The sequence below is a fragment of the Musca autumnalis genome, unplaced genomic scaffold (assembly GCF_047663935.1).
Source record: "Musca autumnalis isolate F117 unplaced genomic scaffold, ASM4766393v1 scaffold_4, whole genome shotgun sequence".
In the NCBI taxonomy this organism is placed as follows: Eukaryota; Metazoa; Arthropoda; class Insecta; order Diptera; family Muscidae; genus Musca; species Musca autumnalis.
This window is the reverse complement of record NW_027411977.1, coordinates 65,446,249-65,464,339: the sequence shown is the minus strand read 5'-3', so window position 1 is coordinate 65,464,339 and position 18,091 is coordinate 65,446,249. Positions and strand designations below refer to the sequence as shown.

General features: G+C 35.7%; 1 protein-coding gene across 2 annotated transcripts in view; it reads left to right on the top strand.

The window, feature by feature from the left end:
• The first annotated feature begins 1,660 nt into the window (after positions 1–1,660).
• LOC141401632 (uncharacterized) overlaps positions 1,661–18,091 on the top strand; it is a 283,351-nt gene continuing 266,920 nt past the window's right edge. Inside the window, exon 1 of one of the 2 annotated variants that reach the window (XM_073981962.1) lies at positions 1,661–2,821. The gene's annotated coding sequence lies outside the window, so the exon portion shown is untranslated. The remainder of the gene's footprint in view (positions 2,822–18,091) is intronic. The other variant, XM_073981963.1, reaches the window with a different exon arrangement.

The window sequence follows — 18,091 nt, the reverse complement described above, 5'->3', positions numbered from 1 at the left end:
AATCGGTCTGAAAATGTAGCTAAACCCGTCAAAATACCGTAAATCGGTGGGTGCCGTTATATGGGGGCTATACCAATACGTGGACCTATGTCCACAACTTTTGTTATATAAGTTTATTGACTTTTAAGAACCCTAAATGTCAAATTATAGCTAAATCGGTCTGAAAATGTAGCTAAACCCGTCAAAATACCGTAAATCGGGGGTACCGTTATATGGGGGCTATACCAATACGTGGACCTATGTCCACAACTTTTGTTATATAAGTTTATTGACATTTAAGAACCCCAAATGTCAAATTATAGCTACATCGGTCTGAAAATGTAGCTAAAAACGTCAAAATACCGCAAATCGGGGGGTACCGTTATATGGGGGCTATACCAAAACGTGGACCTATGTCCACAACTTCTAATTTAAAAGTTTATTAACACTTAAGAACCCTAAATGTCAAATTATAGCTACATCGGTCTGATAATGTAGCTAAAAACGTCAAAATACCGTATATCGGGGGTACCGTTATATGGGGGCTATACCAAAACGTGGACCTATGTCCACAACTTTTGTTATATAAGTTTATTGATACTTAAGAACCCTAAATTTCAAATTATAGCTAAATCGGTCTAAAAATGTAGCTAAAAACATTAAAATACCGCAAATCGGGGGGTACCGTTATATGGGGGCTATACCAAAACGTGGACCTATGTCCACAAGTTTTGTTATATATGTTTGTTGACACTTAAGAACCCTAAATGTCAAATTACAGCGAAATCGGTCTGAAAGTGTAGCTAAAAACGTCAAAATACCGTAAATCGGGGGGTACCGTTATATGGGGGCTATACCAAAACGTGGACCGATATAGCCCATCATCGAACTTGACCTGCCTGCAAACAAAAGACGCATTTTCCCAAAATTTCAGCGTCCTATCTCTATTTTTGTGGATGCTAGAGTGATTACCACAGACGGACGGACGGACGGACGGACGTGCTCAGATCGACTTAGAATTTTACCCTGATCAAGAATATATATACTTTATAGGGTCGCAAATGAGTATTTCAATGCGTTACAAACGGAAAAACAAACTTAATATACCCTCCATACTATGGTGGAGGGTATAAAAAACAAGTTCTGAAAACAAGCGGAAATTGTCCAAGAAGTCTTACGTCATTTTAATTAAAAAATAGTAATGAAAATTATTTCATCAGTATAATAAGTATAAAATAAGGTTTACATCATTCCTAAATAAGGCATTTTCTCTAACATGAACTTTCAAAATTTTGGCCGCTTCACGCAAATGGAGATGGCTTATATGAATAAGTGTATACTTTTAGGAGCCTCTTAATAAATATGTTTGATCAAAGCTTACAGAGGTGTCCACAAACAAGATATTGCTTATTTATAAAACTGGGGTTTAAAGTCGCTCTTAACAATATTTTCATTCACAATAGAGCAGCAACAGATTTTCACCTAAGCGAGTGTTCAAACAATCCAACACCAGATGCACACCTGTGGTCATCTGTCAATCTTGTATACTCTCTCAATACGAAAAACCCTGGCTCCATTTAACTCTCCCACTCATTGTCATATAAAGAAAACCAAGTTTAACGCACACACTCACACAATCTACCGAGTAAACCAAACAAAATGATGATGTTTAAAAAAATTTATACTGAGGCCACTCATGGTGGGGATCTGTTTAAGCCAAGTTAGTATGCAATCTTAACTCGTCGGGTATAAACGTGTGCGAGAGTGTGTTACGGAGTAACGAAAACCGAGTTGAATAGCAACGATCGAACGAAGGCGTTAATTGTATTCAATTGTGTGTTTTAAGTGTTTGAATGCAGTTGGTGTTGTTGCTGTTGTTGTGAAGTGAGTTTGTTTTCTATTTGCAAAAACAACAAATCAGGTTTCGGCTTCGTCATTATCATCATCATTGGTTTTGATGATCGTTTGTATTGTTTTTGTTGCTGTTTGCTAACCGTGTTATTAAAGTTGTGTTTTTGTTGTTGTTATTGCTATTGAAGATTATTCGGAATCAAAAAATATATCGGCGTATGACTATAACGAAAAAAAAAAAATCAAAAGTTTTTAAAGTGAATAACATAGAAGACGAAACAATTCGAGCAAAAAGAGAAACAAGAGTAGCAGATACAACAAAAAAAGAAACAAGCCAAGAAAAACGGCCCATTGAAATTGCCTAACGTGTATTTGCAAGTTTCTTAACTTGAAAAAAAAAAAAAAATGTTTTAATGCGTTTTGTGATGTTGTTATTATTGTTTTTGCTTTTGTAAATATTCGTCGTTCATTCAATCGATCCGTAAAGTCCAAAGTGTTGGCGATTTTTACCTACATATCTAGCGTCTTAACCAGCTGTTTGTTGTCTTTGTTGTTGCTGTTATTTTCGTCAGAAGCTGAAAGGAGGATTAATAAAATTTAATGTTTGTTTCGGTATTTTTGTTGTTGCTATTTTAAAACGAATTACGTGAGTGTTAAACTTAAACAAGGAAAAAGAGCAAAGAGGTAGAGAGCAACAAACGCAAAAGTTAAACAAAATATTTGTGGCAAAAAAAAAAAATAAGTTTGTAAAAAGTGCACCAGAGTCCATTACAAGAGTGAAAGAAATTTTATTAAAAAATAATATAAATTTTTATGAAACTCAATTAAAACATTTTTTGTGGCCAAAATTTTACTTCACCACATTTTTTGTTTGCAAAATTGAATCAACTCTTCGCCGTACAGCAATTGGAAAACTAGTTTTCTCTTTACTTGGAAAAGGAATTTCATTGGCCCCTATCCCCCGTTGTTATTATTTCAATTCCGTCCGAAGGTAAGTTACCAAAATTGGTATTTATGAGGAAATAGTGTTTCTCAGTTGAGTTAAAGAAAAATCATTAAAAATGTTCTTCAAATAAATAAAATTTTTAATTCACTATGTTTTTTGGGTGAAGGAAAACTGCTATCCAATGGACTTAAATTATCAATCAAATAAATCCTCATAAAGTAGGTTATCCCGTCAACAGTCACTAATGGAAATGAGCTAATAGATGAGAAAAACCCAAAAACAAGAAAAAAATCGCTAGAGGGATTTTGAAATAAATCGCGGTCAAAATTCACATTTTTATACCCTTCACCATATGGAGGGCATAATTAAATTTGACATTCCGTTTGTAACACACCGAACTATTCGTCGGAGACGAATAAAATTCTATGTCGATTTGACCATGTCCGTCTGTCCGTCCGTCTGTCTGTTGAATTCACGATACATCTCGCAATTTTAAAGATAGAGAGTCAAAATTTGGTACAAAAGTTTTTATTACTTGCAGGATGGTTGGTATTGAAAATGGGATATATCGGTCCACGTTTTGATATAGCCCCCATAGAACGGTACCTCCCGATTTTCGGTATTTTTAAGGTTTTAGCTTCACTATCCTACCAAAATGGCTGAAATTTGGTACGTAGTCTTCTTTGGGGGTATAAAACTTTCCCCCATAATTTTGTCGGTATCGGTCCACACCTTCATATAGCCCCCATAGAACGGAACCTTCGGATTTTCGGTATTTTGAAGGTTTTAGCTCCATTATCACACCGAAATGGCTGAAATTTGGTACTTAGTCTACGTTGGTGGTATAAAACTTTCCCCCAGAACTTTGTCGGTACCGGTCCATGCCTTCATATAGCCCCCATAGAACGGTACCTCCCGATTTTCAGTATTTTGAACGTTGTGGCCTCAATATTCCACCGAAATGGCTGAAATTTAATATTTAGACTTCGATGGGGGTACTCAAACTTCCCCTTTAAATTTGCCGGTATAGGTCCACGCCTTCATATAGCCCCCATGGAAAGGTACCTCCCGATTTTTCGTATTTTGACGGTTGTAGCTTCAATATTCCACCAATAATGGCTGAAATTTTGTATTTAGTCTTCAATGTGATATAAAACTGTTCGCCAGAAATATGTCTGTACAGTTCCACGCTTTCATATTGCCCCATTTCTGACTAAAATTCGTCGGTATAGGTCCACGTTTCGATATAGCCCCCATAGAACGGTACCTCCCGATTTTCGTAATACTGAAGATTGTGACGTCAATATCCAACCGAAATGGCTGAAATTCGTTATTTCGTCTTCCAAGAGTTATAAAATATTCCAGAAGAGTATTATCAGTATAGGTCCACGTCTTCCTATATCCCCATAGAAACGTACTTCTTGATTTTCGATTTTAAGTTTTAGCCACATTCTCTTACCGAAATATAGGAAATTTGGTATTTAGTCTTCTTTGAGCCTAAAAACTTTTCGTCAGAAATTTGTCGGTATAGATTGACGTTTTGAAATAGCCCCCATAGAATGGTGCCTCACATTATTTTACCGAAATTGCTGAAATTTAGTATTAAGTCTTCTTCATACACGAAAGGAAACTAAATATTCCATTTTACTTCAATACAACTTGTGGTGGAATGTATAACAAGTTCGGCCCTGCCGAACTTAACGCCGTTCTTACTTGTTAGGTTTATTTTAGGTTTTCAGGATTTTGCTTGAAAGCAGCAAGTCGTTTCGCAATGGGACTAAAGAAAATGTTGTAGCAGTGAAAATCGTCTACAACATTTTATTTAGTACTATTTCGATATGGCTTGCTGTTTCCAAGAAAAATCCTGAAACCCTACAATAAACCTAAAAAATGTGAACTTTGGCCGCGATTTATTTAAAAATCCCTCCAGCGATTTTTTCTTGTTTTTGGATTTTTATCATCTATGAACATTGCTGCCTCAGAAATCCGTAAAAACTTTCCAGATGAAAGCGGTTTTATTTAAAGTTAGTTAAGGGACACCCTTCATGTCATTCTCCCAAATGGTAAAACCTACGAAAATAACATCTAGTAGAGAATTTCCACTGCTATAATGTTTGCTCTAATCCCATTTCGATAGGGCTGGGGATTCCGAGCAAAATCGGAACCCAAAAAATTTGAACTTTGACCGCGATTAGTTGAAAATCCCTCTGGCAATTTTTTTCATTTGTTGATTTTTCTTATCTATAAACACTTTAGTTTCAGAATCCGCAAAAACTTCCCAGGTGTAAGCATCTTTCATTTAAATTTAGTTAAGGCGCACCGTGGTATCAGATGACTTTCCCGACAGAGATATACCCTCAGCATGCATGATTGGAGATTTTATATATGGATGGATCGAATAACGGCTACAAAAACAGAACCCCTTTTCCCCAAAAATTAAGTATCAGAGGGTTTTCTGAATTTTTTTGCATTTTTTAGCCATACGTACTTGCTGATCAAAATATTGAAACTTTTGGGGCATTGATGTTAACGATTGAGGACGTTTTAAATAAAGCAAAATTAGGGAATTTTTGAACAGGTGATACCTGAAAAAATTTACCGACATAGTAAATTTTGGAAGTGGATCAATTTTTGTGAGTCATTCATGTTGATAGTTAAGTTATCGTGCCCATCAGCCACTTTTGTTGATCACCGTAGAATTTTTTAAGCTTTATGGCAACTATGTCAAGAAGTATGGGATTGCCCAAGAAAACATTATAGCCCAATAATCAAATCTAAATTTTCTGAAATGGATTTTGTCCAAACATACCGAACTTGTTATACCATCTACCACGAGTTGTATTGAAGTAAAATGGAAAAATTAGTTTCCTTTCGTTTATGAAGAAGACTAAATAACAAATTTCCAATATTTCGGTAAGATAATGTGGTTAAAACCTTCAAAATACCGAAAATAAATAGGTACACTTCTATGGGGGGATAAAGGAAGACGTGGACCTATACTGATAATTCTCTTCAGGAATATATTATAACCCTCTTGAAGACTAAATAACAAATGTCAGTCATTTCGTTGGGATATTGACGTCACAGCCTTCAGAAATACGAAAATCGGGTTGTTGGGGCCACAACTTTCAAAATAACGAAAACCGGGAGGTACCGTTCTATGGGGGCTATATAAAGGCGTGGACCTGTACCTACAAATTTCTGTTTTATACCCCCAACGAAGACTAAATACCATATTTCAGCCATTTCTGTGGAATATTGAGCCAATATCCTTCAAAATACCGAAAATTGGGGGGGACCGTTATATTGGGACTATATGAAAGCGTGGACTTATACCTAGAAATTTCAGGGAAAAAGTTTTTTACCACCAACGAAGACTAACTACCAAATTTCAGCCATTTCGGTGGAAAATTGAGGATAAAACCTTCAAAATACTGGAAAGCGGGAGTTACCATTCTATTGGGGCTATATGAAGGCGTGGACCTATACCTACAAATTTCAGGTGGAAGAAGACTAAATACCAAATTTCAGCCATTTCGGCTATAACCTTCAAACTATCGAAAATTGAGAGGTACCGTTCAATGGGGGTATATGAAGGCGTGGACCTGTACCGACAAATTTCAGATGAAAGGTTTTATACCCCCAATGAAGACTAAGTAGAAAATTTCAGCCATTTCGGTGAATTATTGAAGCCACAACCTTCAAAATACCGAAAATCGGGAGGTTCTGCTCCATGGGGGTTATATGAAGGCGACGACCTATACCAACAAATTTCAGGTTGAAAGTTTTATACCCCCAAATTTTAGACATGTCGATGTGATAATGAGGCTAAAACGTTCAAAATACCGAAAATCGGGAGGTACCATTTTATGGGGGTCATATCAAAACGTGGACCGATATAGCCCATTTGCAATACCAAATATTGCCCCAAATAGGGGTAATCGAAACTTCCATACCAAACTACAAAGCTCTATCTTAAAAAAGCCGACCTGTATCTTGATTTCAACATACGGACAAACTGACATGGTTATATCGACATAGAATTTTACACTGATCAAGAATATACAGTGAGTGTCAAAAATATTCGGTTTTCCATTTTACCAACAATAAGACTTCAGTATTTTAGAAGTCCATACTCAATAACCAAAAAACCAAACACTTAAAAAAATTTTCGTCCTGTGGCAATTTAAAAATGCATATAACATGGATCCACGGCAACCCTATAAGTTATGAAAAGCTTTAACCTTATGATTTTTTTTTTTTTTTTTTTGAAATGTAAGTGCATATTTTCTATCTTCTGAAAGTCATTTAGGACTCGGTGACCAATTTCATTTTGCAGGAAAATGCTCTAACTTCACTCCCAGTCTTTGTAAAAAAAAATTAAAACGATTCGAGACCTTGTCCCAAACTGCAGTTTTCCGAAAATTTTTGTTTTTTTTTACGAAAGTCGAATTCTGTAAAAATTATAGGCAAAGAAATACTCATAATTTCTTTAATATTCGTCCACATAGAAATGGTTTTTATACCCTCAGCATTTATGATAACGAGGGTATATACACTTCCATACGGACCCCAAGTATGTTTGGACGAAATGTGTTTCAGACAATTTGCCTTTCGTAATATTTTGCCCAAACTTAGTTTAAGTTCGAAGATGAGCTATATCGGTCCACTCCTTCCGGAACCTCCCCCACAAACGTTCGAAAATGTTCGGAAATTTTGTGCGCACTCTTGAAGGAAGTAGCCGATTTGATCCATACTTTGCACATCGTGAAATTTCTACCAGACTTAGATAAGGTTCCAATATGGACTCAATCGGTCTACTCCTTTGGGTACCTCCAACACAAAATTTCGGATAAGTTCAGATTAGGACCTGCTCTCGAATCGCTTCGATTTTTGTTGCAACAACCTGTATTCACTGCCCTCCATACGACTGTACAAGTTTCATCAGGGGCAAGTCCATACTTCCTGAGAAAAATAGTCTGAAAGATGCAAAAAGCCCCTATGACACCGTGGGTAGAGGTTAGAGAGCAAGACAACTCTCGAACGGATCTGCCAATTCGGTCCACAATTTGGCCTTTGTAATATTTTGTCCAAACATAGTTTAATATCGAAGATAAGCAATATCGGTCCACTTCTTCAGGCACCTCCCCCACAAAAGTTCAAAAATGTTCGGAAAAAAGTGTGCGCACGAGAACTCCTGAAGGGAGTGACCGTTGTAATCCATATTTTGCACATCCTAATATATCTACCAGATATAGATCAGGTTCGAATATGGACTATATTTGTCTACTGCTTCCGGTACCACTCACACAAAATTTCGGATAAGTTCACTTAAAGGCCTGCTCTCGAATCACTTTGATTTTTGTTGAAGCGATTTGCATTCGCTACCTCCATTACGACGGTAAACGTTTTTTTCAGGGGCAAGTCCATATTTCTTGGGAAAACAGCCCGAAAGGTGTAAAGAACCCCTATGTCGTCATATGTGGCGGTAGGAGAGCACGATAACTCTCGAACTGTTAAACCGATTTGGATCAACATTTGGTCTTCGTCATATTATATCCAAACTTAGTTTTATGGGGCAATATCGGTCCACAACTTCTGGCACTTCTCCCCAATATTTAAAAATGTCACTAAAATGCTAGGACGATATCACTTGAATGGGGGCAACCAATTTGGTTCAAACTTTGGATCTCCACAAAATTCTGAAGAGACGTTAAATACATTCGATCTGTCCGCAGGTGAAAGTTTCACTTCACAGTGGCTGAGGGTATATATCTGTCGGCAAAGCCGACTGACACTTTTTTACTTGTTTCTAAGGTACTTTATTTTAGTTAAATTTCAATAGAATCGAACTTTAAGGTCACAGAGAGATTTTTTCACAAACTCCTCGAGTATCTTTGCTACTGGCGATAGAAGTGACATCGGCCTGTATGATTCACCTTTGCTGGCATCCTTGCCAGGTTTCAGCACCTGGACCACCCTGCCCATCTTCCAGGCTTCGGGAACTATTAGAGTGGCAAGCGATAAGTTGATGGCCTTACTTAAATACTAGACTCCCGGGTCATCCAGCTTCTTTAGCGTCAAAATTGAAATTCCGTCAGATTCCGCCGGATAACATCTTCAACATTATCCATCGTAAATTGTGGCGGTTCTGCCCCGGTTGGAAGAGATCGCAAACGACATAAAACACTTCTCTTCGGTCGCAATCGGGGTGCTCGATAAATTGTCGGCAGTAATAGCTAGCGCACCTCTTCGGATCTGTCACAGCCAAGCCGTTAAACATGACAGATGTCCGATCATCCCTCCTACCATGATACAATAATGTATAAGGTAGGCCACAGCTAACTGCTGATTACAATTTTTTTCTTGCCTATTCTGTCAAAAGCAGGGTTGACATTTTTACTGTTGTTGGCATTATGCAATTATAAAGGTAGATACATCGCTGAATTGTTCCAACTAAAAACTCATTTAACACTATATCTTAAGATTGAAAAGAAGGCAAGAAATTGTATTCGCTTGGCTAAATAAAAGTTTTTATTTTTAATATGCAGTAATACTTGCGAATGAACGATTTGTCACGTATTGACATTTATTGAAATTTGTTCTAAAAGTACGGGAACGGAAAAATTACAAAAATTGTAAAATTTCTAGCTGAAATGTCGCCGTATCTGCAAATCGGATGCCAGCAATCACGATGTTAGACAAGCCAAACTTTTCAAGTAGAAGATGAGAGAATGGCATTTTTGATTTCCCTGTCTTAAGTTTGTGTGCAACTTTTGCTATTTTTTGGCACACCTTTCTAGCAATAATATTCTGAAGCATAGCTGAAGTGAATTTTATACTTTACTCTATTTAGTACTTTTAACATAAACAGTGAAGTTCTAAATTCCATATGTTTTTGTAAAACCGACTAACTATGCATATACATCTACCTTTATTATTGCTCCATGTCATTTGACGTTTTAAGCCATGGCTTCAGGGTTGTATTTTTCAGCGATTTGCATACCTGGCCTACCTCTACTTTATTATACCATGCCTCCTTCCAGGGTTCAATAGCGCCTTAACCGTTGCCCACAATTTACTACAACCGGCTCCAATGTTGCAGCACTTCAGATGTTCTAACCACTTTTTCCGCTTGTGTTCACCACCTAATCTATTGACTTCCATTGTCAGTTCTCTGACCCTGAGGTCATTATGGTTCGTGCGGCGAAGCTCTTCACGCCCATTAGCTAACCCCGTCGCCTCTGCCTGAAAATTAGGTCTTATCTCAGTTAAACGATCAGCCGGATTATAGCGAGAGACTGACTGAAGCAGTGATGATGTCTTGGAATTTCTTCTCTGCTGCCCGCACATCAGAGGGAATGGACAGTTCTCTGAAACGTTGGTTAGTGAACTCTCTGAAACGTTGGTTAGTGAACTCTCTGACACGATGGATATGTCAGGAAACTATGGCAGTCTCCTCTAACCCAGGTGGGTGCATCCTCGTTCGCAGTGCAGAAGGTGGAGCTAAAAATTTGCTCTGCCATTTCTGTGGCTCTCTGGTCATTCCCAAAGGCTGAATGCCATAGCTCATGATGCGCATGGAAATCCCCTAGGACCGGACGGTTATCACTTCTCAACAGAGGTCTGAGTTAGGCGAATAACGCGAGGCACAGCTATTAATCGGCGGGATATACACATTTAGCAGTTCTATACCTCACCGCTACCCCCATACTCTCCAAGTATGGGTCCCTAGAGTCTAGCTAAGGCGAGATAGGTCTGTACGTGACAGACTGGTGCAGTAGGAATACAAGTCTACCGCCCCCACTTCTCTTACGACCCAGGCAAAAAACATTGTATCCATCACAACTCCGTTGTTGTTCAACTTCGTTACCTGAATCTCCGCGACCATTATATTCCTTCGACTCATACAATTTACAATCTCACTGATCTTGCCACAAAGACCATCGCAGTTAAACTGCAGGAATGTCACATTATCAGGAACTGGAACAGCAATACGCGGAGTTAACGGCTGCGGCTGATACTGTTGTAGGGGTGATTGCGGGGGAGTTTCATAGTGGTAAAAACTCACTGGGGATCATGTTGGCGCAGCACGAAGCAATATAAACCCTGTCGTAATACTCCCTCAGGAAGGTCAGGCCTGAACAGTTCCTGAAATGTAACCATTTTTTTATCTTTACATGTATTTCCTTTATAATTTTTTTTCATTTCACATTTTCATAGAAACGGAATTGAGCCCCTGTACTCCTTTTTAGCTTTATTTTCAATATTATTTCTTATTAACGACTTTCATTCATTTAAATATGATATTGATGTGTGTCTGTTCTCTTAGCGTTGATTTACCTTTTGTGTATGTGTGTGTGTGGTATTATATCATCTCGTTATGGCTGATCTAATCTCAGCTGGCAAAAAAAAGAAAACAAAAAAATCGCTTGTTTTGCCTTTAACCAAACTAAAGACAAATACAAAAAAAAACTACATAAATAAATTGTTTCATTCTACTTCATATGGGATTTGCTAATGCTGTCGTCATCGTTTGTAGTAATTGTTATTGTTGTTGTTTTCTTTTGTCTCATTTTCTACTGAGTCTGAGTTGGAGTTCGAAGGCGTTTTTCGCCCCAGTATAAGCGTAAATCTCAAAGTCAAACCATATCTTACCTTGTCGTTTGCAATGTTAATGTATGGGTGTACGATGATTTTTTTTTCTAGTTTCGTTGTGGGGGCTTCTTAACAATATAACTATGTATGAAAGTATGTGTATGTATCTATTTATATAAATATGTAGTTATTTTTTATGGTGAACTGATATCAAGTTTTGGCATCATAAATATTTAATTTTTTGTGTTTGGCTGTTTGTTTGATTGCTGAAGTTTGGTAGATATTGCCATAATTTTCAATTGTTGGCTGAATTTTTGGTTGGATTAATTCGAAACTGGTATGCAAGAAAATCGTATGTAGGTACATATAAAAAGAGACATTAGTTATGTTTGTACAATGTACATACATATAAGCTATTGTTTGCTTAAATGTCATTTCATTTGGGGACATAAATTAGACAAAATAATGTTTGTTAAATTATAAAAATAAATCTCATTTGTAATTTGTATATGTACACATGAACGTACTTCCGAATCCCGTTACAGAACATTTGTACTTCAAAAGTCAAAATGCTTATTAATATATGGCTTTCCATGCCACGAAAAACAGATCAACACATAATACCGGTTCTTGGACTATAAGGCGACCTTCGACGGTCCGATGAGGTCAAATTTGTTCACCCCTTATCTAAGTTTGACAACCTTGCAAAATTCCTGCTGATTTTGTGTCAGTAATCATATTAATTTTGCAGAAATACCAAACTCTGACATGACTTAAGACATCTTTGACTGTCGAAGACTGCTTTATAGTCGACTAATAGGTGGAATGTGTCGTTCTGTGTTTCAGGAATCTTCTCCAGAATTTGGTGTAGAGTGATGTGGATTTCCCAGGTTAAAACCGCATTGATATGACCCGATTATTCCATTGTCCATAGAAATGGATACATTTACACAATACATTATATGCGATGGGTATGTTGTTAATTTACTGATGCAGTATGTCCTGCTTTTCATTGTTCTACAGCAGATTAATTGCTGCCTTGACCTAACTTTGATTAGGTGAGAAGCACGCAATGCAGTCGTTTAGGATTGGTTTTGGGATGTTTTTTTCGCCGCACAGTGGTTCTGAATCGTTTTTTCGTGGTCAAAACTCTGTAAATTTTGTACGGATAGAGATATTTTCATAATTATTATTTTTTTGGACACTTTCAGATTTTCGACACATTAAATGCCATCAAATTCGGTCTAGCAGTTGCAGAGGAATTTAAGTTCAAAGTTAAAAGTTTGAGTTTTTTTATACACTATGCAACACTGAAGATGCAAACAACTTCTATTATGCATTTTTTTGAAAGTACATATTTAGGTTACAAAAACCCTAGTACGGTTTTGCCCTGTCAGATCCAGTTCGGATTTTATGGCTTCATCTAAACCGGGCTAAAACTACACTTTTTTGAATTTATAACGCCTTTATCTCAGAAACGAATAGGAATTTGACCTTGATGTCTTTAGCAATATTGTAGCCCTAAACTAGTAGAACTTATCTTTTGTACAGACCACGTAAGAAAAATTCCATCTAGGGCATCAAAATCTATAAAATACAGAAAATTGCATATAATTGCTGAAATTCTGGTCAGTATCAGCTAAACTACTGGGAGTTGGACCAAGTAACCGTTTGCAAAAATATTCCTAATAAAGATCTCAGCAATTCTTCAGAACATTCTGAAACTCTAAAATGCTTACTTCATGTTGTTTCAGCGGTATTTTGCATCATATATTTTACAACACGTATTTCAAACACAGTTCACACCAACAGTTTATTCTCGCATTTCGGATTTCACCGCATTATTGACGTATTTATTAAATGGTGATTGAAAAATATACTGAAAACAACGTGATAGAGGCATTTTACAACAATAGTATATTCTGAAGAGTTGTGTATTACATTCCAGCGAATATTTTTCCAAAAGAAAAAATTAACGGCTTTGGGGATATGTTGCGAAATGTACACAAATTACGGAAATTGTCTATATTTAATAAAATTTGAGACAAAAATGTAGTTTTTCGAGTTAATTATTTTTCCAACTATTTTATTCTTGCCCATATCTACAAATTTGCTTCAGAGGTGAGATGAAGATTCACATAGGTTTCAAAGATATAGCCCAGAATTTCTTTAAAAAGGCAATATTTAACAATGTTTAGATGGGGCCATAAATTCCAAGCTGGGTCTGACATAACAGAACCCAAATAGGGCTTTTGTCATGCATTTTCAAAAAATCCTCTGCTCAAATTGTTTGCACAAGATTACCTTAAAAATGTTGCACAGTGTAAGAGGATTTAAAGGAAAAACAAGTAAGAAAGTATCAGTGCTGAAGGAAATACACTTTCAGCCACTGACAAAAAAAGAAACAAAACCAAACCAAACACAATAATTATACCATATATAAAATATATTGATTTTGTATCACGAGTTTGCTTTAAAATCTGTATGTACCGTAATGTGGGGCTCTACCAAATCATTGACATATTCCAAACATTTTTAGTAACCAAACTTCTTCATAAAGAACTCAAAATATTAAATTACGTTAAACAAAGTTTGAAAGAAATTTTTGAAAAAATTTAAGAGTTATCTTGCACAATAGCCTTTTTAGTATGTGCCGGGAGGATTTTGGTGCTTGGACCATTATCTCAGGAAGTATTGACTTACGCCGAAAAAAGATTGTACCGTTGAAAATAAGACCGCTAGAACAACCTACTGAAAAAAGAATCAAAACGATGCGAGAGGAGCTCCTAAGCTTCACTTTTTTCGAATTTTATGTGGGAGATACCCGAAGGAGTGAACGGATATAACCCATGTTCCAACCTGATACATGACTGGATAAAATAATATGATGTGAAAAGTCTGCACCAATCAGAAACTCCTGCGAAAATTATCTTGCGGATTTGCCATTTTGGTTGGTGCCGTCAGGGTTTTTTTTTTGGAAAATTATGGACAATATCTCAGGAAGTATGGACTTGCCCAAGAAAAAAGGGAGCCGCAAGGACAACCTGCTGAAAAAAAATTCAAGACTTACTTGCGGATTTGCCATTTTGGTTGGTGCCGTCAGGTTTTCTTGGAACTTTTAAGCCAATATCTCAGGCAGTATGGACTTGCGCAGGAAATAAAATTTTACCGTCGTAAAGGGAGCCGTAAGGACAACTTACTGAAAACAATTTCAAAACGATCCAAAAGGAGGTCTTAAACTTCACTATAACAGAATTTTGTGTAAGAGGTACCCGAAGGAGTGGACCGATATAGACCATATTCGAGCCCGATATATAACTGGAAGGAAGAATACGGTGAGCAAAGTTTGGACGAAATCAATGGCTCCCTTCGAGAGTTATCGTTCACACCATTTTAAGGCAAATTTTGAACTTTTTGGGGAAGTACCCGAAGGAGTGGACCGATATGAACAATCATCGAACTTAAACTAAGTTTGGATAAAATATTACGATACCCAAAATTTGGTTCGAATCAGTTGATCCGTTCGAGAGTTATCATGCGAACAAGCCAGACAGGCAGACAGACGGACGGACATGGCTACATCGACTCCAAATTGTCTGAAACGAATTTCGTCCAAACATACTTGGGGTCTAAAACGGTTATTTCAATGAGGCACATTTTTGGTCGTATCAAAGTTCTAGCCTAAAGGCTGAGGGTATAATAACACTGTGCAACATTTTTAAGGTGATCTTGTGCAAACAATTCGAACTGAGGATTATTTGAAAGTACAGACCCAAACGAAAAGAAATCCTATTTGGGGTTTGTTGTGTCAGATCCAGCTCGGATTTTATGTCCCCATCTAAACATGGTTAAATAATGATTTTTTTAAAAGCAATTCTGGGACATAGCTCTGAAACCTATGTGAATCTTCATCTCACATCTGAAGCAAATTTGTAGATAAGGAAAAGAATAAAATATACGGAGACATGATGAACTCGAAAAACTACATTTATTGTCTTAAATTTCAAAATATATGCAAAAATTCCACAATTTTATACATTTCGAATCGTATCTCCAAAACCGTTAATTATTTCTGAATATTTTCTTTTGGAAAAATATTCCCTGGAATGTAATACACAACCCTTCAGAACATGTAAAATGCCTCTATGCCGTTGTTTTCAGTACATTTTTCAAGGACGATTTAATAAAAATGTCAATAATGTAGTGATGACGTCAAAGACATTCTTCGTCAAATTTCTCTATAGGTCACCAAAGAAGTGGAACGTCGATTTACATTGTATATCATGAAAATATCAGTATCAATTTTGCTGAAAAAAATATGAAAATATTTCTCAATTTTTTTATGAATGTTTTTCCTTCTTTTTCCGTCTTGATACATGAAAGTAATATGAAACTTAGTTCTAGGTGACAAGTGTCAAAAAAAGAAAATTTCTATACAGCATTTCACTATGAGTTTCCGAATAAAAATTAGAGAAAATTAGATTACAAATTTGTATATTTTAGGATGGAATTATTTGTTTTAATTTTGGACTGTTAATTTTAAATAATTCCATGCTGGATCGAAATCTAACAAACTCCTTTACTTTTTGGGGATATTGTTAAAAAAGAAATGTTCGAAATCAAATTTCACTATGAGTCTCTGAATAAAAGAAATCTGTAACCATAACATATAACATTCTTAGCAGCCCCTGTTTTTGATATAGGGTTTAGAACCATATTTAACAAATTTCATCCAGATTGTCGTTGTGATCGCTGTATCATGAATGACCATAACAAATCCAGTTAGGATATAGCCATTTATGTCATTTTCTAGGATTAATTCCGTAAATGTCACCAAAGCAGGAGTTACTCCCATAATTGTATTATGTATTTTGGACCACGCCAAATCGTGTATGTGAGAGCCCTTACGACACCTATATTTTCACTGAACCATAGCCATATACCTCCTATGTATTTTCACATACAATATAGGCAACCAATGGCTTATCCTAACTACGTAATTTAAAAATGAAGGACTTTGTTAGATTTTGATCCAGTATGGAATTATGTAAATTTAACAGTACAAAATTAAAACAAATAATTTCATTCTAGAATATATAAATTTGTAATCAAAGTTTCTTAAGAAACTAGTATAGGTAGAAATATGGTATATTCTGAAAGTCATAGTGAAATTTTGTGTAGAATTTTTCTTCTTTTGACACTTTTCACCTAGAGCCAAGTTTCATATTACTTTCATGTATCAACTCGAAAAAAGAAGGAAAAAATTTTCATCCAAAAAATTGGGAAATATTTTCATGTTTTTTCAGCAAAATTGATACTGATGTTTTCATGATATATAATGTAAATAGATATTTTATTTCTTTAGTGAACTATAGTGAAATTTGACGAAGATTATTTTTGTCTTTGACGTTATCCCTCTAAAATTATGTGTTGTGGGATAATTTTGAATAAACTCAGATGAAGTCCGACTTTAACCCTTAAAAGTTTTTTTCATTTTTGGAGATATCTGGCGGTTAGATAAGATTTACAGATTTGGTGTATTCTGAGATGTATAGTAAAATTTTATGACAAATAATTTTGTAAAATATTTGGATTTGATATGATCACATTTTTAAGCAGTTTTTAAAAGATTTTCGAAAAAAGGACCAAAAAGACCCTTTTGATGAACCGCATGAGGGTTAAAATTTTTAATAGAAATATTTCCCATATCCTTCTCAGTAAAGTTGCCAAAGACACTATATACCTAAAATGCAACGATTCCAAGATATCTTAACTCAAAATATCGAAAAAAAAATTGAAATATGCGGAACTTGTCCCGCCTACTTTGGTTACTTTCCGATGTAAACTTTAAAAACGCCGATACACGTGTCTCACATTTTGAGCTCTACCTTCATCATTTATACGGGTTTTCCCATTTTTTTAAATTGAATTTTGTTGCACAGTGTAAATTACAATCCTAACAGTATTTATTTAAGGCTAAAGTGTTATATCATATTTGAACCAAATATGTCAAAAAGTACATTTTAACAATGAGACATTACACCTTATCTGAAATGTCATGACATATTGTCACATAATATATTTTACAGTTTATTTCAATACATATTTGAACAATTTACAAATATGGATGTTACAGTTAAATAATTTACCATATTAGGATGTCTAATTATTCGATGTCTAACAAAGTTGGTGAATTCAAAATCGAAAATATTAAAGAGTTTATTAACCCCCGTGATTGAAGCGGCAATTTGTCAAATACTTAAATGTGAATTGTGCCAAAAAATGTTAAACGGTTTTATTAATAAAATGTATTTATTTGTTAAACTATTTCCTATTTATCCATAAATGTCTGTGGTCTCACTTCAAATTGTTTAGTAGGTTTATGAGTGGATAAACACATTTGGGTACTTAAATGTGTACAAAAGAAATTCCATAGCCAAACATTTGTACATATACATACATGTCTATGTATGTATGTCTTTTATGAAGATTATAAAAACGAAATTAATTCTGAATTACTTCAAGTGAAAATTATTCTCAGTACTACGCACAAAATCACTTAACAAAATTTTAATTGCCAACGAAAATGTTGCAAGAACTGAAGCAAAGAATTACATTCAGTTCCTCATTAAACAATATTTTATGCACAATTACATTAACGAGGGTTGTTTGTAAAGTCTTCATAGAAACATTAAATATATTGGGTTCAGATCTTGA